The 27,144-nt window shown below is 35.0% G+C and overlaps 1 protein-coding gene across 2 annotated transcripts in view; it reads left to right on the top strand.

Annotated features, from left to right (window-relative positions):
* The window catches only part of LOC118183526 (uncharacterized), a 162,106-nt gene that overhangs the window by 37,983 nt on the left and 96,979 nt on the right, over nt 1–27,144 (top strand). The window contains exon 1 of one of the 2 annotated variants that reach the window (XM_035353110.2): nt 5,127–5,286. The exons of the other annotated variant lie outside the window; for it this stretch is intronic. The gene's annotated coding sequence lies outside the window, so the exon portion shown is untranslated. Of the gene's footprint in view, nt 1–5,126; nt 5,287–27,144 lie in introns of those variants that run through there. 2 annotated transcript variants of the gene reach the window in all.

A 27,144-nucleotide genomic window follows, 5' to 3' on the forward strand; every position in this document is an offset into this window, starting at 1 on the left:
GCATCCCGTGTAGTGCTGGCAGGTAGCCTCAATCAACGGCCAGTCATCGCACTCTCCAAGTTGTCATCGCACACCCCACCGTGGTCTCGGTCCAGCCGAGACGGTGGTCTTGACTGGTCCGTGTTTAGCGGTGGGTCGGCTGAACGTTGAGCGTTTAGCAGAGGGAGCTTAAAAAGTGTTGGTGACTCGGGGATGTGGGACCCCGGACCCAGCAGGAGTGCTCTATCCATCCTTAGGGTGGTTTCTGACTGATTTTTCAGTCCCTGTAGTGCTAATAATTTAGCGAGGCAGGTAGAAAGTTAGTTAGTTAGTTGAATCCGATTGAGCATGTGTAGGATGCCTTAGGACACCGAATTCCTCCTCGGACCTTACGGAGCTGAAGAGTGCACTTTTCTGAGTGGTGTGCAATTTCACAAAACTTGATCAACACTTTGGTAAAATCTATGAAATCAAGATGTGAGGTATGCATATCTGTCCGAGGTGACCATGCACAATACTAAAGAAAAATTATTTTCAAAAGAGGTGACTTAATGTTTCCATCATTTCCCAGTTTCCATAAATTTTTGTTCTAATTTCAATATTTTGCCAATAATCAGCTACCAATCATGATAATTTATGTAAACTAATGCTTTTGTACGAATTCATATTAATAATTTTTCATTAAGTTGTAAAGTTGCGCGCTTCTAACCTGCACGCAACAAAGTGGTGACTGCTGAAAACTGGAAATTAGACAGAGTCTTGAGAAGGGTTTAAGTTCCTTTTTATTCAACTTTAGAAGTTACAAATGCGTGCTCTTGACGCTCACAAACTACGCCGACCCGGCGGTAAAATAAAAATAAGAAACTGAAAAGAGATACTAACAAGTAACTAACTACGAGGCTCTCTAAACGTAACTAACCTCACCGCATTTTACAATACCGCTGATAATTCAGCAAACTCTGAATATTACGTTGAAAGATTAACAATTTGCCGAGGCAAGCACACAGGCCGAAACGCGTGGTTCTTCAATTTCTAACTAGCCACCTCCACACTCGTGAAGCAAGAAAGCACACCTTGGAACTCGTTTCCTTTCTATTTAACTCAGAATACTTCCGCTGATAATTTTAATCCTTGCGCGTTCTACTAAAATTTACATACTCTGGCATTGGCAGTTCCAGGGGAAAGTAAGGCTTGACAGGAAAGATAGTTTAAACTTAAAATAAATGTTAGTTAAAATAAATATAAACCCTACAAAATAGCAGTTTACGTTTTATTTCTATCATTATCCTTTAATTTTGGTGACCAGTGTATAAACTACTATGGTTACGTTAGTGTGCGTGTGTGTGTTTTAAGATCGCAGTAATGTAAACTTGCAGCTCTTAATTTCTGAACCTTGGAAAGGATTCCAAATGCACACTATGGCTCGTTTCACAATAAGGAAGATTACAGTAATCACGTGTTGCATGGTGTCATCTGAGACTTTTCAGGATGAAAAGTTATCTTTCTAAGAGATGGTTGTGGGCGGTGGGGACGGGTATTAATAGAAAACGCAGCTTGCTCCAACTCGCTGGACCGTATCCAAGTAAGCTCAACGAAGAATACGACAGATGCTAGAGCAATCTGTACGTTATTTTTAAAGTTAAAAAAAAAAAAAAAAAAAAAAAAAAAACTCTAATAATTTTTGTGTTGTTGCTGTTGCTTCCAAGCTGAACTATTTCCAGGTTTTTCTGTCTCAACAAAGCAGTTTCTTGGAGCAGCTTCCTAGCGGAAGCTCAACGCATTTTGACATCTCCTGATTACATAAATTTTTTCTGCAAGATTTACTTTTCTTTGACTTGCTTGTTTTTTTTTAAAAAAAAAGCCTGCCGTAAACAGCTTTAAAAAGCTTTACTAAAGAAGTATCGAATCTAGTTTTTTTTTTTTTTTTTTTTTCCCAACGCTTTAAGCTTGTGCATCACCTAATGCTAGAAACATAAAAGAACTAAACTTGCCGTCCTATGGTTTTCTAATGGTTCCCGTCGCCGTATCGTTGGATTTGCATTCTAATCCAGGAGAAGTCATGGATTCACATTTGTACAGAATCTTTGCTGCAGGGGTGGGAGGGGCATATTCTTATTTACATTAATCTCGTATTATTTCAATATAAATCAATGTGCCGTCCAGACGGTGGTTAGTGACAAGTATCGAACCAATGGCCCCAGGTCTGAATCCAGAAGAAGGCATAGATATTTGTATGTGTATAGTACCTGTGCGGTGCGGGTGCACTGAAAATATACAGGGAGCCGAAAATCCTCTCGAGTGGTTGGTTTTATGAGAAGAGGTGAGGAAGACTTTCGGACGGCCCCACTGGGTGTTTCACCTCAAAACTGAGATATAATTACACAGTTACGATGGTGAAACTATACCTGTACAACTATGGTGAAATTCTAGTGTCTTGCCCACTTATACCTGTTAATCAATGTGAAATAGAAAATAATGGTTGAACATTTGATTTAGTTTCATGACTTAAGCAATTATGTTTAACAGAGATTTAATTACGCTGATAGGGGAAGGTAGCCTAATTTGGACCGCTATGATATACAAAGACTGATGATATCTGCGAGATTTGAGATAGGGTATTTTGTTATACGTATATGTACAAGAGGTTAATGCAATTGTGTTTGTTAAGAAACGCCTCGTGGTTACATTGAGAGAAGTGTTATTCGTTTGGCTAAGAAGAAAATCTGTTATTTCGACATAAGTGTGAAAGCAGTTCATTCGTCTAAACGTAAGTAATTACATGTCTTATTATACCACTACAAAACTTGCTTATTTATCTGCAATTTGCAATTACAATTTTGCGAGGTTATGTTAGTTTGACGTTTCTGTACAATATCAAGCCTTAAATATTCAAGTTTCCCAAGTTGAACCGAAAACAGTTGCCGAAATTGAACCGGTCCAATTTCGGCAACGACATTTTTTTTCATGGATAAATTATAATTAACCCTAGAATGCTACCCTTCGAAAAACTTACGGGAATGGCAACCATTCGTCTCCGAGACGAAGTATGCGTAAGCGTGCTTAAAACTTATTTTAAAAGCTAATTACAGAAATATTTCCGCAAGAAGAAAAATTCTTATCTGTAGTAGCCAAGGTTATACCAAAACTTAAAAAAAAAAAAAAAAAAAAAAAAAAAAAAAAAAAAAAATCCACCAAAGTTTAACAAAATGGCAGAAACATAAAAGAGAAACTGGTGATTCATGGTTTTGTATATTATGTGAAGAAGCCAAGGAAGAAGAAATGATATAATGCATGAAATGTGACGTTTAAATACATACTCGGTGTGCTGGTGCTAGTGCTGCAAAAGGTTCTTTTGTTGTAATTGCCGTTAAGAAAGCTCATGGTCCAATTTAAGAAACTAGCGGTCCAATCAATGAAAAGTTTTTAATTTTGTATATATGTAAATAATCCTAGCGAAATTTTATGTGAAATTGTAGTAGCTTTTGTATAAGGCGATAAGGAAATGCTTCAAAAAGCGAAGCTCTGTCGGAAAAATAAGGTTACAGGCGCAAGTCTATATAACATTGAGGTAAATGGCTATCTCGCTAAATTCGCGAGATATCGCCAAGATGGCGATGGTTTTTGGCAACTTATTTTTGTCACTAAATGTGGCGAGAAAACGCCAATATCCGTTAAAGTTGGCGACATTTTAGTCCGGTCCCTGTATAATTATAATTGCTACTGTAACAATAACTGTTAGTTAATCAAAACAATATTGTCTATTTTAAAATAAAGAATTTTATTATTACTATTTTTATTATTATTGTTTATTTTTCAAAAGTGTGTTTTTGTTTTATTATTGCGTGAAGTTTGTAACTATATTTCTTTTCTTGTGTGGCAACAACGCTTGTGTAATTCTTCGATTTGTTCTTTTGGATGTGTACCAAAGTAGATGGAGTAATGCTTTGAGATTAGGTTAGGTTATTCAATTACGGCAAAGCCTCGAGGGATATCTGCCTAAGGGGAGGGATGCCTTCGTGGAGGACTTTCTAAGGGAAACTGGCTCGCATACACGTTACACATGGAAAAAACCACGAAAACAAAACCACGAAAACACCCATGCAGCCAGCCCGTTCGCGGGACTCGAACCTCGGACCGAACTACCAGTGTTCAGCGACTTTACCGCTCGGCCGCTGGTGGGCGAGTAATGGTTTGATGAGAGCGTCGGTTGATTGTGTAGATGAAACATGATGTTTCAGAATGTTATTTCTTTAAAAGTATGTAAAATAAATGTTTTGTTTTCTGAACTCGTATTATGCAAACGTTATTTAGTTTCAACAATAATTGATCCCTATATGTAACTATAACCATATCCGGCATTCATATGTAACTTTAATCGTATATGTCTTCCAGTTATTTCAATAAATGTAAAGTACTGAAGGAGATTACGAGATCTCATCTCCTTATTTAATTAATGGTAATGAAAACAATGTATGCTCGGACTTGAAATAATTAAAATATTGAAATCTGTGTAATAGTGCATTTGTAACAAATTCATAATTCAAATGTAATCGCAGGCCGCATAAAATTTCTCCAGGAGCCGCCATTTTGAAACAGTGTCCTAGACATTTGTTTTATACGACTGGTCTGTGACTCATTTTTCTGGCCGTCTGCAACAAACCTTTCTTAAGACAGCGTCCGGCTAATCCGCAGTTGGTTAACTCGGCCCCGGTTAATCGGAAGTTGACTATATTTGCAGTAATAACAATCAAAAATAAATACTGAATTAATTTAGTTTTTCAATCATGCGACATAGCGTTATTTTAAAAGAGAGAACCTTGCCAACCTACAGCGGTAAGTACCTCTTTTCCGAAGTCATTTAATCCTTAAGCACAGAGTACGAAAACAATGAGCAGTCTGAAGGAAATACCACAAACACAAGCAGCATGGAAAGCGCGAATAGAAAAAGCAAACATTACTTTTTAAGACCACCTTTATCAGATATCCATTGTGATATGACGTCATTTTAAGAACACACATGGCCAGTTTCAATCATTCCAAGGAGAGTTCTAATCGTGTTCCTGGGTCAAGGCTACTTATCGTCTGCGGCGTGGATGCTCATCAACGCGGTCCTCCAAACTACGCGATGTGGTTTTACTCGTAACATTAAAATAGGAGATGGAGATGGTAACTTGTTTAACTGCTGGATGTCAACAAATTCGACAGCATTTCCGGGATTGTAAAGTTTTATTTTTGTATGAGAGAAGTAAAGCGAAGTTTGCAAGAAGTTTATAACGTCTGTTTATTTTTTTTTTTCTGCACCGTAAGGTAAGAATGTGTTTTCGTTATTTTTTATATGGTTTGCGTTTACGTACATTATGTATAAGGTTTGTGTTTTTTTATACGGAATGTGTTTTCCTTATTAGCCCAAAGAGCCATATTAGCTCAGAAGAGTTATTAATTTCGTTTTGGAATTTTGCGTTGGTTCTCTTTTCAAATTGTTGCCACCAAATATTTGAGCCCTGTGTTATGTCTAAAGAAATTAAATAATGAAGAATCGACTAAAGTGCAGAATCGCCCACTTATCTGATTGGCGTGTGTTTGGCGCTTTTTACAAGAGTAAGAAGAATAGGATTTGGGGAAAGTGCAGAATCGCCCACTGCTTGGCACGTTTTTAAGAATTGCACTAACTCGGTATCCATGTGCACATAGACCTATTTTCACTTAAAAAAAATCCCAGAATTGCACAAAAATGGCATTGCGCACTCCCTTGACTTTATCCCTGTACACATCGAACTATTTTCACTTAAAAAGTCAAAGAATATTGAGAAAAATCCAATTCTTCTTACTCTTGTAAAAAGCGCCAAACAAAGAAGTGGACGATTCTGCACTTTAGCCGAATCGAAGAATCTGCATAAATGTATGCATGTTTTTCGCACTGGGATAAAACAACGGTACCTAGAGCCATTTATAATTTTCCTAAAAGTAATGTGAAACTTCACTCGTGTTCCTAAAGAGAATTATATCCGAAACTCATTAATATTTGTGAGATATATTTACGGAATTTTACTGACAGTCAAAATCTCTATTAACTTTAACATTTTACGCTAGAAGACCCAGCCTGATTTATAAAAATGAAGGCCCCTAAATTTTTGAATGGAATAAATATCTCTGGTTTAAATTATCTTTGCTTTCAAGGTGGTGTGGTGGTGTATTTAATTACGGCAAAGCACATTAGAGCTATCTACCTAAGGGGAGGGATGCCTTCGTGGAGAACTTTCTAAGGGAAACTGGCTCGTATACACGTTACACATGGGGAAAACCACGAAAACACCCATGCAGCCAGCCCGTTCGCGGGATTCGAACCTCGGACCGAACTACCAGTGTTCAGCGACTTTACAGCTCGGCCGCTGGTGGGCCTTTGCTTTCAAGGAAATTTTATGTAAAGCGTTTTGTAAAATTATCTTACATTCCAACATTTTTCATTCAAAATTATTTAAACAAAAAGGTGCATTTCACTTTTTTGTATATTATGTTTTCCTAATTTCAATTCAGTGTGATTTGTGTTAAACTTGCATGCTTTACATACAGATTTTGTTCCCCTGCAGGAAAGGGCCGTAAGAAAATTGAAGCGAAAATGTATGCGCAAAAACGCCAAATCTAGCAAACGCGCCCATTTAACAGCGCGCCAAATCTAGCGTACGCGTTGATTTCAGATTGCGTAAGTTTATATAGTTCTATATTTCTTAAGACGCCATTGACAAACTAGTTTAATTTTTAAATCCTTTTTTGATATCCTATGGATTTAACAATTTGGGAATTGCCCATGACGAAAAGTCGGCAGTAGAATTTTAGGTAAAGTGCAGAATCACCCACTGCTTGACGCGTTTTTAAGAATTACACATGCTCGGTATATGTGCACATCGATCTAATTTCACTTAAAAAAAAAAAATCCTAGAATTGCACAAAAATGGCACTGCGCACACCCTTGACTTTATCTATGTACACATCGACCTATTTTCACTTAAAAAGTAAAAGAAAATTGACAAAAATTCAATTGTTTTGACCCTTGTAAAAAGCGGCAAACAAATAAGTGAGCGATTCTGCACTTTACCGAGAATATTTTCAAAGAAAAGGCATCATTCATTATAGAAAATTACGTTTGAACAACCAACGAGATGAAATTATGCTTTAGCGATAAGTCGGTTGCGAAGTAGCGATGCAGGCATCCATTCCGTTATGTTTAGCAATTTTTATATAAATTATAATAATGATCTGAAATAGTTATTTACTCTTATGCTTCCATTCAGTTATGTTTAACCTTTTTCATATAAATTATAATAATAAAAAAGTATTATATGAAATTAACCTTTCATCTAAATTTAAACATCAATCTTAAATAGTTATTTACTATTATACTTCCTTTCTTGCCGCAATTATTAGGGTTGCCGCAATTCTTTTTGGCAGCATTGGCACCAACGATAATTTGGCGATTTTTTACGGCCCTCGAAACAGAACAGTACCATTATACACAGTATTGTTACCTTTCATTTAAACTTATTTCCTCGAATTATTCTAACTTAATTAACCGATTTCTCAAAAGAAATTGAAAATTACATAAAAATCAAAAATTTTGAAATTAAATATCCCGGTCAATTTTTGTCATACGGGAGTCAAACTTCTTATAATTTTATTTTTTCATAATGAGTATGAAACTTTCTGAATTATAAATATAGGAAACGGGCGACATAACTAAAAGCTGATTTCGTTTATTTGTTGAAAATTATTTTTTAAATTTAAGCATTGCCTGAACGTGAATATTTTTGAAATTTAAAACACTTCTGTAACTTAAAGTATATGACTACGACCAACGATTGCGAATACAAAGGCTGGGTAAGGGGGGTTGGAACGTAATTATGTGTTTGTTCTGTTGATTGATATAAAAAAGGGAAGTGCACAAATACTAGATGTTATAACAGTACCATATACAAAATTTCGACGTTCTACGGCTAATTGGTTTTAAGTTATACGATATATATATATATATATATATATATATATATATGTTACGGTGAAACACCGAAATCTGGAGAATGTGGACTTTCACCGGTAAATGTCAACATTCACATAATCTCTTGACGTATGTCCGAAATATTTTCCAAATACTCTTATTTCTGACTTACACCGGTCAATGTCGACATTCACCATGTACTAATGGTGAATGTTAAACATATCACAATATTATATTTTCTTCTCCGTAATTCAGTCGCGAATAAACGCACTTGAAACTTGAAATAAGAACTTAAGAACATGAGAACCTAAAACACACAATGCATTCAAAATGAGGAAGGAAAATAATAGAAGTTAAAAACTTGTTTAATTACACAGTACGTTCTAAATGAGAAAATAAAATAACAGTAATAAAAAACTTACTAAATTATGCGATTCAAATCTTATTTATTGCAAGAACTTAAACTATTATGGCACTTTATGACCTCTCTTTTCGACTTTCACCGGAGCATATCTGTGATTGTCGACATACACCGGTGAGAGTCCGAATATACAAGAATGTAGTGAAATATTCGGTCTTTCACCGAGGTATTTGGTGAATGTTCATATTCTCCGGTGAAAGTCGACATTCTCCAATTTCGGTCTTTCACGGTAACATATACATATATGTGATGTATCAGCTTTAGTCGTAGCTTAAATAATCAGACGATAAGTTAAAAAAAAAAAAAAAAAAAAAAAAAACAGGATCCATTTATTATTATTCAGGAGAAATAGCAGTTACAAAATCAGATATCCGGAGTAAATAAAAAGAATTACTAATAACTTTTTGTATGAAGTTTACTGCATCGTGACATTTAAGAAAAAGCCCCGATACTCCCCTTGCGAGTACTTTTATAGCCTCTGGAAAGGTGGAGCTTCAAAGAAATGACGTCAGCCTCGTCAGCCAATCCAGTTCGTTTTAAATACTTCCAGAACATTCTACAACTGCACGTGTAGAAAAGGCGGGAAAAACAACCCGACCACGGGGCTGTGGATTTAATTCCACGTACTTTCAAATAAGAGAACGTCGCTATTAAAAATGAAAAGACATACAGTTAGAAATTTAAGCGTATTCTTGACTATGGAATTTTATTATTACAAATATTCCCCCCATCTGAAAAGGCTTGAAGCCGGGCGCCTCGACCACAAGACATAAGGAATTTTATTATTACAAATATATATATATATATATATATATACACGTACGTAACATACTCACAAAAGAAATCCCTTTTGAATCTATTTTAAATCCGTTTTGGAAAAAGAGACCTTTATGCTGTCCATAGGTACAGATGTCAAACAACGTAGAAATCATCTAAATAGATTCCGGAAGGTGAAAGTGGATATTTCCGTTGAAATATGATACCCGATATTTTTCGCGTTCTTTTACTTCGAACGGTGAAGTAAAATTTAAACTCAAAAGTTTTATTTGGTTTATTTGATTATTACAAAGCACTCTAGAGCTAGCTGCCTAAAGGGAGGAATGCCTTCGTGGAGACCTTTCTAAGGGAAACTGCCTCGTATACACGTTACACCACTAATATAGCCATGAAGCCAGTCCGTTGGCCGATTAGAGCCTCGGACCGAAGTACCAGTATTCAGCAGCTCAAAGCTGTAGTTTTATTTACTAGAATTTGACAACGGAAGTTACAAGCTAATTTTTCACCATGCAAACTAAAAGGTCCTAAATGAGCCTGAAGAAAAGGTGTACGCATTCGAATCAGAAAGTTCACAAAAATGCTTTTAAAATTTACGTATTTTTAAAAGTCTGAAACAAAATTATATGTATTCCAGCAGAATAAGGCCATTAATAAGGCTGAGAAGCGAAAACTGCTTGAGAATGGTAGTTCATCGCGAGTTCCAGTCTAGGCAAACCGCCTGGCTGCATAGGGTTTCATGATTTTCTCATCTAATAGGCAAATACAAGCCTCTTTCTTTTCAAATGTATAACAACAGTTACCACAATAGCATCTCCCCTTTATCAGATAATAACAGGTATAGGATTTGTGCATCACTGGTATGGTGTGGTCATCAGCCTGTTAAATAATAGCATATTCTATGCTTTTTTTTTTCAAGCATTTAACAAATATTTAATACGTTAGACATTAAAATGACTGATAATTTTATTTTAAAGGAAAATCACTAAATTTTTGACTGAATTCTGAAAAATGTCGATTTTCTAAAAATTTGTTATAAGGAAAAAAAAGGTGGGATATTTTTAATTAACTTTTTTACTGGTGTCAATAATGCTAAGCTTTTCAAAATTTTCAGTTAAATGTCTAATTTTTTTAACATGGAATTTGATTGGAGTGGCAAAAAAACCGTAACACGTGAATTTCTGAATTTCGAACATTTTGCAAGATCCTTTGGAAAAGATTGGAATGCCAATCCTAGTTAATTTATTAGTGTTTAATGTTTGATATTTATCGTCTTGCACAGTTTCAGCCGCGAAATTGCATTTTCTGTTTGGTTAGGTAAGATTATTTGAATATAGCAAAGCAATATATACCTTAGCAAATATCATAGCATATAAACCTTAGCATTTCATATAGGAATTTTCAAGAGAAAACAGGATCGTATTCATATAACATTCGAGCAAAACGATGCCGATTCAGCGCTGTAATATCGATCACCGTTAATTAAATTGCAATAAAGCACATTAGAGCTACCTGCCCAAAAAAGATGACTTTCTGCAAGATTTTGTAATGGAAACTGCCGGCTCACTAAAATACGAAACTCGTTAAATTGACCGTCCAGTGCCGGATTTACACTGCACAAGCTATAGCTTAGGGCCCCCTCTTTCTTAGAGCCACCCCCAAAAATTGTGCTATATCCCATATAAAAAAATTGACTTGTATATCCCTCATAAAGGGCCCCATATCGCGAATAGCTTAGCATCTCGTCAAATCTAAACCCGGTCCTGTGCCCGTCTGACTGTAGGCCGTTCACCGAGATTTGAAACCGAGTCGAAATGAGTCGGTAATCAAAGTTCTTTTACGTTTTTATTTACCAAGGACCAAACGCGGGACGAATATACAGTGCTCATCAATTTTAGCTGCTTAGATATTGTTACGAAATGCCCAGCTGCGGTAAGATAGCTTTCCCGCAAAGCATATTTAAGGTTGCCAGAGAATAGGGATAAAGGCAGTGTTGCCATATTTGGCGCAAAATCTCTCACTTGGCGACATTTGGTAACAAAATTGGTGATATGCCCTAGACGGAGCGAGAACATCCTAGAATGAATTCTTGCCAGTTTTCTCGAGAATGTTCTCGAACGTAGGTCAAAAGCAATAGATATCCTGCCTGTACGCGGAGTAGGAGAGTATCTTGAGTATTTTGAGTTCAATAGTAGTATTTTGAGTTCAGAGATTAGCTCGAGTGAAACCGAAACGAGTCGGGAGCTGTACTTTAGTGCTTCACCGTTGTAGCGTGAAGGTTGTGTTGTTGATTGTTTCACCCTGTTTTATCATAGTTTCTCGACGACTGTAAATGTGTCTTTAGAACTCTCCTGTGTAATACTGGTGAATAAATTGTGTTTTGATTCTTTACCAAGTGTTGTCATCCAACGAACCACATCCACGAACCCGTAGAACGCCACAATATTATTAGATGATTCAGATGCATTCAGATTGAAAAAGAAGACAAAAAGAAAATGAGAGTTCAAGTGTTTATTTCTTTAAAGCGGTTTAATATAACTTTAAGAATTGAAACAGCATTTGGAATTATTATTTGAAGATACAAATGTTGTTCTCCAGCAAATAAAATTCTCGAGCTCGTAAAAACTTCCAGTTTCGCAAAATGTGTTTTGCCAGGAGTAAAATGAACGTAAGTAATGAACCTCTAAACATTTCGTCTCCTTTTAAAAATGGTAGAAAAAAAGTCAAGAAGGACGCATATTTTTTTTTCAACTCAAACCGTGTATTTCTGAAAGTTTTGGCTAAGTTTAATGAAAATGTCAGCGAGGGAGAGATTTCTCGCTTCTGTGCCCTTCTAAATCAAGGTTGAAAAACTTCAAAATACTACACACCGAACGATTCGGTCTGAAACGGAAACTTTTTAAGTGAAACCACGCAACGGTAAGCAGAAAGGCTAGCGCTGCGTTTATATCTCCCGCCCATCCTCACTTATCTTCCCTAAGACATACAGCTAATAATTTTAACTTAAATCGTTAGCCAAATTCTTTACTGTTCTGTAATCAGAGTGTAAAAGAGATGCGTTGTATACGTCCTCTGTGTGAATAGGGGCTTTAATCTTTTTTTTAAGTGTGTTGACTTCATTAATCTTTCTTCACCAAAAGCAAAGAAAAAATTATTAATGGTACAACTCCTAAATTATTAATGAAAAAATTATTAATGGAACCAATTGTAATACCAGAATTTTTTACAAGAAAACGTTATTCGTCCTAAAATTAGCTGTTTGGTGAAAGATTCAACTGTAAATATTTTTAACAGCTTCTTTAATGCCTTTTCTGTTTATTTTAAAGTACACAAGCATTTCTAGAAGTCGCAAAACAAAGAGGGCCTGTTAGTGTAAAAATGGATTTTCTTTTAAATTGCTTTGAAATTTCATACTCTTTATTTACTGAAATCTTTGAGTTCTTCTTTAAGTTCTGAAGTTTGAATTCCATATTGTAGTTGTATTGTTAGCCCAAAGGCTAATAATTTCCGTTTGGCATTTTGCGTCGAATTACTATAAACAGCGTTTCACTTTTCAAATTGTTGCCCCCAAGTATTGGAACCCTGCATTATATTTAAAGAAATTGAATAATGGAAAAACTGCATGAATGTATGTATGTTTCTCACACTGAGACATCACATTTTGAATAACGTAGTCCTCCATTCGAATATGAGCATCTGGAAGCCCAAATTTGGAATTTGGATTGTGTTTTATTACCTATTTCATATTTTGTCAAACATTAAAGAATTTTTGATTAACAAGCTCAACAATTTCAAATTGAGCAATGGCAACACTACGAAAAAAAAAACATTTTTATCTCCAGTAAGCGAAACTAAATTCTAAAGATGTGCTCATTTAAATGTTTTGTGATATTGCTGTTGAATTGAATTTTATGGTTTAATTGCGAAGAACATAATATTTAATAAATAAATGTAACAGACAAAACGTTAAAAAAAAAAAAAAAAAAAAAAAAAAAAAAAAAGACCCTTTGGGCGTTATATAAAATCTGAAACCTTTTACATTTTATATTTATTCTGTTTTAATTTTAGAAGAACCTATTATAAGATGAAAATTTTCTTATGTTAAAAGGGAAAGGGAACTGGGATTAATGAGACAAATCTTTGTTTCTTCTTTTTCTGTTGGCACGAAAGCCGAAGATAGGCCATCCTAGAACTCTATTCCACTCCATTTTCCATTTGGTCAGAATCCCCTCCCCATCACATTCGGTAATTTTAATAAAAGTCACTGCCGAAGGGGCATTACAGTCAAAGTCACTACAATCCACCCAAGAAGTCTGTCCCTCTCTGTGACTCATTATACCGTTGGTTTGTAATTAACATTTTTAAACGTTAAAGAAGAATTCATTCGGAGAAATGTGGCCAGTAAATTTCATATGCATAATTTTAATGTAATTGATGATCTTGCTTTATATAGCTTCTAATAATTCGTCGTTGTATCTATGTTGCTATAATGTTACAGCACCAACATTTTCCCAAGGACATTTCAGAATCTACGTAAGTATATAAGGTATTTCTCCCGCCTTCTTAGCATGCCTTCGTGGTATGGTGGTCTGCATGCTTGGCGCGTATTCCAGAGGTTCGTGGTTCGATTCCAGGCGAAGACGTTACTTATTTTTCATCTCTCCTGCTTCCAAAATACCTAATGTCTCTACAGTGGCGCCCGAACTAAAAGGGTGGTGGATGATGATTCTCCACACCCAGGATTTGGCGACTGGGTCCCCTAAAACCCTCAGTCACCCTTTAAAAGGGGGAGTATATAGGTATTTCTCCCGCCCTCCTAGCATGCTTTCGTGGTGTAGTGGTCTGCATGGTGGGCGCGTTTTCCAGAGTTCCTCGGTTCGATTCCTGGCGAAGGCATAGCTCATTTTTCATCTCTCCTGCTTCCAAAAAATACCTTATAAGCCGTTTTTTAATTTTGTGTAAAAGTAATTTTTGTCCCTCTCTTAAATAATCTTAATAGTAAAAATTTTCTTAAGCCACAATGACAATGATATGCATCGATAATCCGTTTCTTAATTTCTATATCGATATTGCTTGGAGAGTTTACATCTGAGCCAAGATAAAGCAAACTATTCACTTGCTGAAATTCTTGATTTCCTATTTGAAGATAATGGAGATTACTAATTCTTCTGTGATTGGCATATATCTACTTTAGTTTTTGTTAATATTCAGGCATATTTTAGCTTCCGTCTTTTCCAAAGAAGAAAATTCCTTTGTTCGGGCTTTATCCGTGCAATTGTGACATCATCATTGCCATAGGGAGAATATGAATTATCTTTGTGAAACTACTTTAGTTTGTTTCAAAAACAAACGAGCTGTAAGTAATGATTTTACGAAGTTTCGTTGGTTTTAAATCTTCGCTCCCAAAGATAGTGAAGAATAAAAGACTTATTTTTAGTACAAAACTCATTTTCCATTAATGTGTTTTAGATTACATTATATGTCCAAACACTATGGACTGATTTACATGTCATGCTGTACTCATTACCGATATATTTCTCATTCGATTAATTCAGATCTCACTTCGCGGCAAGGCAAAAATACATAAAAACTCTAAACATCTTCAATAAAAATTGTAAAATACAGAAAAACGTAAAACACCAAGTACAGTTAAAAGAAAACAATTTTTACAATTAAAATTAGAGTTTCTGCGCAAAAACAAACAGTTTGGTCAGTGGGCAAAAAGATAAATTCTTCGGTGCACAAAACTGGAAGTTAACTTTTGGTCCCATTGTGCAAAAAGGCGTTGAAGTTAGTGCACCAATTGACTTAATTCACAGTTCTGCTAAGGTTTTCAAAATGTAAATAAATGGCGGTATCTTTAGCTTTAACTCGCCAATAACTTTTAAAATGTTGACAATTTTTAAAAAAAGCCAAAAAAATAACATAGAAATTTCTTTTTAAACAATTTCTTTTATACCCTAAAAAACATCTGGAAGATTTCTTTGAAAAATGAGGGTCTTAAAAAACTAAACATGGCTAAAATATATTGATTGGTTTGTGTTGAGCTGCCATCTAATATAAATAAAGAAGGTTCAGAGTAACCTATAAATCCTTTTTCATTCAATTTTTCTGTGCGTACAGAAGGAAATTCTTAGGTGTGTTCATACCGGACACACTGTACCGCAAACGGTTAAAAAGTTAGCTCTTAAAATTTTAGCTCCTCCATGTTAATTGAATTTGATATATATTTATTAATATCCCTTTTTTTCATTAAACTTATTTGATTCTTCATTTCACATTTCGAAATTTAGGCTCATTCTAAATAAAATTCGCCCATCTTTTATGATTTATTTTTTAAATTTGTATTTTTAAATAATTTTTATAAATTTTCGAAAAAACATTTGCATTATATAATTTTTATAACCTCTAAAATTTTTACCGTCATCTTAAAGTAGATGTATTTCTAAGCATACCTGCAAAAAAAAAAAAAAAAAAAAAAAAAAAAAAAAAAAAAAAAGAATTTTTTATTCAAAATTCCGTAAGATATATGTGAATTTACATATTGGCGCGTTTTGAAATTTGGCATATTTGTTTTAAGTGTTAATAACGACAAATGTGGTTTAAATACTTTGTTAAAATTATTTGAAAATATGAACGATGGCCCACCAGCGGCCGAGCGGTGAAAACCGCTGAACACTGGTAGTTCGATCCGGGGTTCGAGTCCCGGCGAACAGGCTGGCTGCATGGGCGTTTTCGTGGTTTTCCTCATGTGTAACTAGGATACGAGCCAGTTTCCCTTAAAAAGACCTCCACGGGGCATCCCTCCCTTTCCGTGTAGTGTCTAAGGGCGGAGCACCTAATAAGAAAAAAAAAAAAAAAAGAACGATGACCTTTTTCCTATCGTGTACAATGAAACAAAGGAAAGTTCGCCAAGTGAGTTATCCTTGGCGCAAACTGAAAAAAAAATGCACCAAGATAAATTTTAAAATTTCGTCATAAATTTCTGACTAAAAATTGCAAAATTTTGATATCTAGACGTAATTTGAGTCGTAGAATCGAATTATGGTAAAAAATTGATATGTTATTTCAGAAAAAGTTCGATTTTGTTTGAAAATACCTATGTTAGAACAATGTTATATATAAATCTAATATATATCCTAAGTCGCGCTTTCGAGACATAGAAAACGCAAGTTAAATTTTGACAATCGGTCCAGTAGAACGGAAGATATAGAACTGTCCCCCTTTTTTGGGGGGAGCAAGGTGTACATAAATATATTCCTAGAGGCCCCAAAAATTTTACAGCCTGGCACCACCAACTGGTTTAAGCCGCCTCTGATTGAAAATAAATTTTTTCCTGGAAATTATGGTTTTTGTTCATTTTTGTGACTTTTGCAAAATGTGCGTTTCCCAAGAAGATTTCAGAATAAAATCTAATTATTCCCTACCCAGTATGTAAATTTCTTAAATCGCAGCTCGCAACGCCTACGGGTGATATATTAGCTAACAAAACTTTTTCTCATCGCAAAAAGTTACTAATCAAAATTATAACACCTCTAACTGTTTCAGTATATTAGAATATAAAAGGTCTGAGTGGATGTTTTCGCAATTTGTTTTTAATTTTCTCTCTTTTAAATTCCGTTTTTCTCGGGAGGTTCGAATTCCGCGAACGGGCTGGCTGCATGGGCGTTTTCGTGATTTTCCCCGTGTGTAACGTGTATACGAGCCAGTTTCCCTTAGAAAGTCCTCAACGAAGGCATCCCTTCCTTTAGACAGATAGCCCTCGCGTGCTTTGCCATAATTGAATAAACCAACCAAACCAACCGTTTTTCTCGGAATAAAAGTTTTGCAGATTTGCGATTTTAGCATAGAATAGTTGGTGTGATTAAAAACAGGTAACATTTCTGAGGGGAAAAAAAAACTCGAAAGTTAAGAACTGAGAACATCTGGAATGAGAAGTTTTTCGGATATTTTTATTTCGTTATCCTTTCTGACATATCCCTGCGTCTTCTGAAAAATATTACAAATGAATTTATTTACTTTCTTATGATTGTTTATTCTGAGCTTCTCAGACTATATGGTTCTGATTCGAATGACAGATGATTCCAGTGAAAACGCATTACATTCATACGAAGAACAAGATAACCGTCTGCGGTCGAGACATATTTAACACTGTAACTGCTTCCCGCGAAAGTGTTCTAAGAATCTTTGAAGCTAGTCTTTTACGAGCTATTTTTCGAAACGTAATTATAGAAATTATCTAGCAGCGATTCGAAACTTGGAAGAAAGTTTCTCTAGTATCTCCCCCCCCCTACTCTGGCATCTTATTCCATTAGATTTAGTTCATTCTCGTAGATGCCGTATAACTTCTGCACCAAAATCTCTTTTTTTTTTTTTTTTTCAGGTCTTTCCACAAACTTGTGGAATGTTAGTTGCCCAAGCCAGAGATTCCCAATCTGTCGTACGAAACTTAACCACCAATCGCGTGAATTAGCAAAATATTATATAATAAATAAACGCTGAGGAGAAGTAAAATATTTAAAAAGTTTAAGTTTGTCATTAAAAAGGAAGATACTGAGGTTTCCGATGTGATCGTTATTGAATGCAGTGTGAACAAAAGCAAAGTCATTAGTAATAAAGTAGTCCGATATGACCGTGACTGACTGCAATGTGAACAAAAGCAAAATCATTAGTAATAAAGTAGTCCGATATGACCGTGACTGACTGCAATGTGAACAGAAGCAAAATCATTAGTAATAAAGTAGTCCGATATGACCGTGACTGCAATGTGAACAAAAGCAAAATAATTAGTAATAAAGTAGTCCGATATGACCGTGACTGACTGCAATGTGAACAAAAGCAAAATCATTAGTAATAAAGTAGTCCGATATGACCGTGACTGACTGCAATGTGAACAGAAGCAAAATCATTAGTAATAAAGTAGTCCGATATGACCGTGACTGCAATGTGAACAAAAGCAAAATAATTAGTAATAAAGTAGTCCGATATGACCGTGACTGACTGCAATGTGAACAAAAGCAAAATCATTAGTACTAAAATAGTAACTAAGACAGAACAGAAAACTCCAAAGTAAAACAGAAAATTAGGCAAAGCAACACCCTCATGTTTGGCATCAATTTTAATAAGACTCTTATCAACAAAGGCGAATAGGTATAAGTCCTTCTTCGTCAAGAACAAACATATCTGATACGTAGATACTTCGATACGTTTGTCCTTGCCAGCATTAGCTAGAAATATTTCTTGCTTTTTCCGACGCCTCGGATAATCCCCGTGTGCGGTTACCGCACGCACCAAACCTCTGATAATCTGCAACGTAGAGAAAGCCAAGTTGTATTCATACCCAAAAGGAGTAAAGTGAACGAGAAGGTAGCGCCATCTGTCGGCAGAACAGCAACGAAAATTGAAAAAATTTAAGATTTTAAAAGGACCGCCCGGTGGCAAAGTAGCTATCTCGTCTCGCAGCTGCACCACAATTCCGGGGCTCTATCCCCGGGCTGGACAAGGTTGTCTCTGCCTTTCATCCCTTGAATGGGTCGATAAAATGAGTACCAAGTTCGCTTGGGGACTAAATACTGGGGGTTCTGTGACAAGCAGACCACTTGCCCAGGGCATATGCTGATGCACTTTGGGGTCGAAGGTCAAGAAAACAGATTTTGGGGCACGCAGGCCGTGGCCCACTAGGGCTGTTGCGACACTGAGTTCAGTTTTAAAAAATTTTAAAAGCGTTAGAAAAACTAGACTGGGATTTTAAAGTCATGAACTAATTAAGATATATCATTGTGAATGTGAAAAGCTTCACAAAAATCCAATTCACGAATGGAAGAAGCTTTTTAGATAATTTTTGCAGATCCCAAGTTAAAATTGTGGTTAAATTTCCTTAGCTACCGAAGACTTGCTAGTTTTTGCCTTTTCGGGTATACAGTTTCGTGCTCCTTGATGCGAAACTGTAATGCGGTTTCACTTTGGCCGATATATCTCAAGCAACACTAACATAATGTGCTGTAATTTCCCACAAGAATTAAAGTCGAAAATGGCATCTTTAGGAATCGAACCACGGATTTTAATGATAGGCAAGAAAATGACTTGAAAACAGAATTTCTAGAGAATCCGTGCATTTTTGTAAGTCAAAAAAGGACGTCCTTTCTGTTTTAAATTAGCTTTGGTTCTTTTAATGTTATTAAATGTAGTTTCGGTTACATAAAAGGGGATAAGTAGTTAAAAAGACGAACTGAAACTATCCAGGATAATTCTAACTTGCGGTCTGCGGCAGGCACACTTGTTAAATACCCATTTCAGCTAATCTTGAAATTTCACAATGATGAATAGCTTCAAAGACCTGCGTAACCATCCGATAAATTTGAAAAATTAATCTAAAAACCCAATTTATAATTACAAAACAGTTCCATAATTGTTTTCAAAGAGTCTCACGGAATTGATTTTATGATCAAATAACTATATTTTTGAAAATCGAGTACCGAAAAAATTTCAGGCCGAAATATTTGAGACACTTTATGTTAGAAAAATAACAAGTTGTAATTTAACAGAAGATTCAAAAAGGAGTGTAATAACCCACCTAAAAGGATTACAAAAGTAATTTAAATATTACTTTCCCAAACGAAGTGAAAAAGTACAACTGAACTCTAGATCCTTTCAAGAATATTTCTTTAACACAGCATCGAAATTATCATTCTTTGGGAAAAAATTTAAATAAATAAAACTTATTGATTATATTTTTGTTCTTATTCATTACAGTTTATTAAATTTTAACTAAAAGAATGCAGCAGAAAGATATAATGTGGAACTACACTTGTTCAAACAAACAAACAGTACTCATAAAAGATTTTGTCTCAGATGCGGTCCTATCTGAGACAACATCTTATGAAACACAAGGAGAGAATGACATTAATTATCAGAGAATTACACATGAGTGGAAGTTCGTAGGTTCTGAAGGGGAATATTGAGTAAAATACTGCTTATTTGGGATCCAGTTTTTTCATTTCTTTCCTCATATATTAATATTCAACGAAACCTTAAAACAACTTTCTTTTGAAAACTGTATCTCCCCTTATCATCTCTACCCCATCAGTTTACTTTCCGTTCGTAATTAATGTCATTCTCTCCTTGTCTCAGATGTTGTCTCAGATGCGGTCCTTCTTGACCGCATCTGAGACAACATCTTATGAGTACTGTTTGTTTGTTTGTGGTAGAACAGGCTACACCCTTGACCACAAGTGGTCGTATGGCTCAATTAGGCTATCCCAGTTATAGGTCCAAACATGGCACACACATTAAAATAGAATTCCCATAGCTGATCGATTATTATTGATATAATTCATAATCGTTTGTGATAGACTTGTCGCATTGTTAAAATCTGATAAAATCCATTCCATGTTAAAATTATATTTATGATAAAATTTTTCCTTATACCTTTCAAAAGTGGGCAGGTCTCCACGAAGTATTGAACATCTCCAATTTCATTGCAGCTGCCGCAGAAATTGGAGTTTTGATGATTAAATCTTTTAAAGTACGCGGGAAAACGGCCATAGCCCGTTAAAATTTTATTTAAATTTATGTCACTATATGTGTGTTCTTTTTTATTATTATCAGTCTCATACAGTTTTTATTTTTATCGGGTATTTCCCATTTCTCTTTTCATAATTTGTAGGTATACTGTCATTCTTCATAAGGGTCACGGCCCTTAAGCTTCGTTCAGATGGAGGCGTAAAGGGCATAAGTAGTTAAAGCCGAGCTCCGTTGCCAAGGCAACCAGTCTGTGCAACGTCACAAAATCTGGTTTAGGGCTTGTGGCATAGGGTTCAAAGTTTTCAACTTTACTCAGAGTTTGGGATAAGCGTCGACCAATCAGAATGAAGCTAAAACGAAGCGGCGTTCTACAGAAGATTTCGCTGTCACAAAGCAAGCAGAGCGAACGCGGGAAATCAATCGAGCAGAAGAACAGCGCGGGAAAGTTGTAGACACATCCATGCATGCGCAAATTTAGCTTCTCTCATTGGAAACGGCTTACACCCCGTTCTCGCAAGTGTGAACGGAATTCCCGTATTTTATGCCCTTATGACTACGCCTCTATGTCCTTTACGCCGCCGTCTGAACACAGCCTTATGGCCCTTATGAACCGTCTTTCATAAACGTCATGGCCCTTATGAGGGCTTTGACTCTTGCAGCTCAATGATTTCAGTGTCAATTTGTGTAATAACCTCTTTGGCCAATGCGTACGCTTCCTCATTTCCTACAAAACCGAGTTCAGATTAATTATATGCCTTCCCAGGGCTCAAAATAAAATTCTTTTATATCTAATATCAGTTCATTCGTCTGGTCCTGGCAGGAGAATGCCTGTAAAGTTGATAAACTTTTCTTATATATATATCGGTTGTACTCCCGATTCTTAGAAATGTATTTATCCACATTAAAGAAAAGAAAAAAACAGTAGCCTCCGCCTGAAATACCCAATTATATTCCTTTAAGTTATATTTTCACAGTTTATCTCAGCTCCATCATAAAAAAACTGCAAAGGCGATGTTCTTTCCCCATGCTGGACCCATCAGTATAGACATCATCTCCATCTGCCTGGGAAGGATTTCTATAGCATATAATAGATGCGCAGGGTGTATCTTAATATTGTTACGAAATGCACTGGCGCGGTAAGATGGTTTCGCTGCAAAGCAGTTTTAGGGTTGCTATAAAATAGAAAGGAGGGCAGGGTTATCACATTTGGCGAGAAATCGACCATTTGGCGACAAAATTGGCGATATAACACGGACGGTTGGAGAACCTTTTTAAAATAATTCTTACCCGTTTAGCCCAGAATGTTCTCGAACACAGGCCGAAAGCTATATAAACCCTGCTGGTCCGCAGTCAGTGAGTGTGTGTCTCTCATTGAGAGTGTGTCTCGTCTAGCGAGCTGATAGTCAGTCCTTGAGAGAGTGTCTCTAAATCTAGCACTGAGTTAGTCGTCGAGTGCATCCAGAGAGTCTTTTAGTGCATCGTAGAGTTTCGTCTTAGACTGTGCTGAGTCGAGAGCTATACCCATGTGTATCGTCGAGTGCATCGCGTGGAGAGTCTCGAGAGTACGTGAAGTTCCGAGAACGACCAAACAGAGTCGGAAGCTGTACTCTGGTGCTTTGCAGTGAAGCTGTCTCCACCGTGATAGCCTGATAACCTGGAGGCTGTGTCGCTGATCGTGTCAACGTGTTTATAGTAGTTCATCGACGACTGTAAACGTGTTTTGGAGCTGTCCTGACAATACTGGCCAATAAAGTGTGTTTCGATACTTCATCAAGTAGTGTCGTCGTCATTCACTCCAAATTTACGAACTCCGTACGAACGTGAAGGAAGAATATCACGTAACAACTGGTGTCAGAAGAATGAAAAACGCAACAATATCAAATCAGTGAAAAGCAATGAGTAACGTTATTTCCATCCTATAATTTAAAATTTAGTTCTCATTAATAATGTGTCGTAATAAAATAAGTACTATTCTGAGAGAAGGTTGGTTTATTTTGTTTATTAGATTACGGCAAAGCACTCGAGGGCTGTCTGCCTTAAGGGAGGGATGCCTTCGTGGAGGACTTTCTATGGGAAGCTGGCTCGTATACACGTTACACATGGGGAAAATTACTAAAACGCCCATGCAGCCAGCCCGTTCGTGGGATTCGAACCTCGGACCGAATTACCAGTGTTCAGCGACGTTACCGTTCGGCCGCTGGTGGGCCCTTCTGAGAGAAGGAAACACACCGACCAGTATGCACATTACTTTCGTGGATATATTTCTGAAGCACTTTGTTAACATCAAGAGCCAAGTTCTCGGTTAGTATCCAGTTTCATTCTAAAGCTACGCCCGCGGCGACCTCGTGCACATAATTGTTGGAATAAAGACAGTTTCATATATAACCCTCAGGATGGCATGTGTAATCGACAACACGTCTCTTAAAACCATTTTCCAAAACCAATCATTTTTCGAACCATTTTCATACTAGTCAAAATTCTGTCAGTTTTTCTATGAATTTCTTTTAAAATGTGATATAAAATTGAGATGGCTATCGATTATAACACCTAAATATTCGTTTTTTTTTTTTTTTTTTAACCGAGAATTTCTTGTATTGTGACTACCCGGAGGGGGGGAAATTGTGTTAGTTTTATTTAGTCTTTTAGTTCGTGTTAAGTTCTATGAAAGGTTTTTCTATAGTTTCCAAACACTTTTCTTTAACGAGAACCAGAAGAACATCAACATCGGTAAAAAATTTTATATTTTCATTTAAATTCTTTTTCAATGAGTTATTTGCAGTGAGGTTCCAATACAACAGAGTGTTGCACGATCTCTGTAGGCAGCCCTTGTAAGTTTTCTTTGTAATATAAGGGTACTGTATAATTAATTATAAAGTCTTATGAAATGGTACGCGAAAAAATTATTTTTGAAACAGCTGGCCTAAAGCATCGAGTCCAAAACAAAATTCTAAAAAATCTGTATAAAATAAATAATAAAACAAATTCCGAACTGCAAATTTCAGCTTCCAGATGCCCATATTTGAGTGGAGGATTGCGTTATTCAAAATTTGATGTCTCTATGTACCGTTGTTTTTCCACAGTGCGAGAAACATACATACATTCGCACAGAGTTTTCATTATTTAATTTCTTTAAATATAATGCAGGGTTCTCGTATTTGGTGGCAACAATTTGAAAAGTGAATAGCCGTTTGTAGTGAACCAATGCAAAATGCAAAAATTAAATAAACAGCCCTTCTAGGCAAGTAGCCCCTTTGGGCTAAAACTTTTGAAAAATCTAAAAGGGTTCAGATTTTTAATAGCCAAACACTTTTTTTTTAATATGCTTTATCAGTAAATACAGTACAATCAGTAGTTCCGCATCAAACTACTAAAAAGTTAAACACAGCGCAACGCAAAACACATCTAAAGAGAAAGCTAACTCGGATATCTCGGTTCACGCGGAGCTTACAACTCCCTACAAAAGTAAGTAAGCAACTGAGAGTAGATACTCTGTCTTCGAACTTAAATAGTTTTCAACCGGCCGCAGAGAAATTTCTAGTAATTTCTGCTTCTGGAAATTTCTGGAAAGCAGGAGGATGGAACTACGGTTACAGCTAACATAGTGGTTAATTATATTTATTCGATTTCAATACATATTACGGTGATACAGGGACCGGACCCAAATGTCGCCAAATGTGACGACTTTTGGCGATTTCTCGCCAAATTTGCCGATAAAATAAGTCGCCAGCTTGGGGATATTTCACCAAATTACCAATTACTCAATGTTAAATGTCACTTTCCCGTGTATTCCTTTTCTACGGCATAGCATCTCTTTAGATTTTTCATGTTACAAAAGAAATACAACAGTTTTACTTATAATTCTACTAAAATTAGATCTATCTAAGACTAAAATTAGATCTATCTAAGACTAAAATTAGATCTATCTACTAAAATAATATCTATTATCTAATTAGACCTATCTAAGTACAAATTGGTAACAACAGGTTATTCTATAGTAGTCTAATCATTATATTATAAACGAATATTTATATTCATAATATATAATATGTAAATAATATATATATATAAATAATAATTGTTTCATAAGAATAAATTGAGTTTAATTAAAAAAATTAAATTTAAATACATATTTAATTAAATATTCTTTGCGCCATTACTGCAAGAAATGAAATTTAAATTTAAACAAATTTAAATTCTTAACAAATACGTATAATAGTAAAAAAGTAAAAACGCAAATTTAAATTCTAAAAAAAGGAAAAAAGCCAAATAATTTAAAATAATTTAAAAATATGCAAACATGTAAAAGATTTAATTCTCGAACTAATCTACAATATCATTTAAATTCAGAAGCATAAGCAAATCAAGTGCAAAATCTATCCATGAAAATAAATCTACTAATTTAATAAATTAAAATTAAATTAAACAATTTTTTTAAAAATGCATATGTGAATGATCGTAGAGTAGGCAGGAGACAGACTTATCAAGGGGAAGTTGCCTCCAAACCTAACTCTCCAATCATTCAATTCGTGTTTCGTCATTCATGCAGGCAAGGGTAAAGGTCAAAACCAAAAGTAATTCCAATAAAGTGGTATCCTTAGAAATTTACATTGAAGTATTAACATTTAAGAATTAAAGTTCAAAAAGGAAAATACTAATTAAGTCTGTTGAGAAACAAGCAAGTAAAGTCAAGAATTAAATTTTTCTTAAAAAATTAAATTTTTTAAAAATTAATTTTTTATAAAATAATAAAAAAATCTAGGAACCAATGTATTTTAGAAATCCTTGTCTACAGAACGTCCCCTACACGAATATGCATATCAATGAAAAGAAACTATAAAAGAACTATACATAATCCATATGAACCAATAAGAAACAAAAAGAACTAATTCACATTTTTTTAAAATAATTAATAATTATTATTTAAAATAATTAATTTTTAAAATAATTTTAAAATTTTTTTTAGAATTTAAATTTGCTTTTTTACTTTTTTACTTTTATACGTATTTGTTATGAATTTAAATTTGTTTAAATATATAAATAATAATATATATATAAATAATATATATATATATATGTTGTATGAACTTAAATCCATTTAGTGCGAATACTAGTTATTATTACTTGCGCAATTGCTGCAAAGTTAGTTAATAATAATTTATTTCCTAAACAGTATTGATTAATTGATTATATTATCTCCTAAGTTTAATTAAAGTAGAATTATTTTAAAAGTGTGCATCCATACTGGTAAGTTATATTTTGAAAGATGTTTTGAAGTAATTTAAAAGCAAAATGTTAATAATGTTTTAACGGGGACTGGAGTTAAATCATCACGAAGAATAATATTACAATTGTAAAAGTAAAAATTAAAACATGTAATTATTGTCATTGATCGGAAATTAGTTGACTTTTCAAGGGGAACAAACCAACTCCCGTTCAATGATCGATAATTGATAAAAATACGTAAATATGAAAGTGTTTCGTCTTTACTCGAGTTATAAGTTAAAGCCAAACCGGCAATTCTAGTCAGGCCAAATATTTCCGTGAATAGTTGTTACTCAAAGAACTGCTTCTCATGAAGCATTTTAGTCAATTCAATTTGGAGTAAAAATCAATTACTGTAGAGAAATCTTGTAAAACTCGAGTAATCGTCCCCGACACTATCATCTTTATGTATTTGAGAACTATATTATTTGTAGAAATTAAACATTGGAAATTGTCATTATGAAATCGAAATCAAAGTAAAGTTGAAATAAACATAGAAGATTATAAAAAAGATAAATAATGCAAACTTTGCAAAAACAAATCAAAGAGAACATAAAAATAATATAAAAATAATATAAAAATAAAATAGAAAATAATATAAATAAGATCAGTGAATGTACATGAAGATATAAAGGCCAGAAAGGTATTAAGTAACTTACATTCTTTCTAGTGGGGGAGTTGGCAGTGTGTTCTCTTCGTGTCTGACTCAGAAGTGTAGGGTGTCCGAAAATTCTTAGCGGCAGTAGGGGCTTTGAATTATATCAGTCGGTAAGACTTGGGTGAAGAAATTTATGGTAGTGGGTGGGACTCGGAATTCTTGAGGGATGTATTTTGTGGAGTTCTTATCTGAGAGAGACCGTCTGTTAAGATTTTTTTAAAAATACTAGTGAATGGAAATTAATTAATTTCTGGCTAATTGTCGTGTCGCAATGATTAAGAATTTAAGAAAGGAAAAAGGCATTTTCGCTGTCTAAGAGCTAGTAGACAGTCTAAAGGCAGGAAATAGGCCCATTTTTTTAGTAACAGTATAGTAACAGTATATGTCTGAAGACAATTAGCTTTTTACAATATATACAATTGAGTAATTACACTATATACAAATCTTTCAACTGACAGTCATCCAACTTATACCGCCTTCTCAGGTTTAGGAATAAATGATCATATCCCTATCAGTTAAATGATTTAGAGTGAGTAT

The sequence above is a fragment of the Stegodyphus dumicola genome, chromosome 5, assembly GCF_044657685.1.
Source record: "Stegodyphus dumicola isolate Sdum_Otavi_A_Nest chromosome 5, ASM4465768v1".
In the NCBI taxonomy this organism is placed as follows: Eukaryota; Metazoa; Arthropoda; class Arachnida; order Araneae; family Eresidae; genus Stegodyphus; species Stegodyphus dumicola.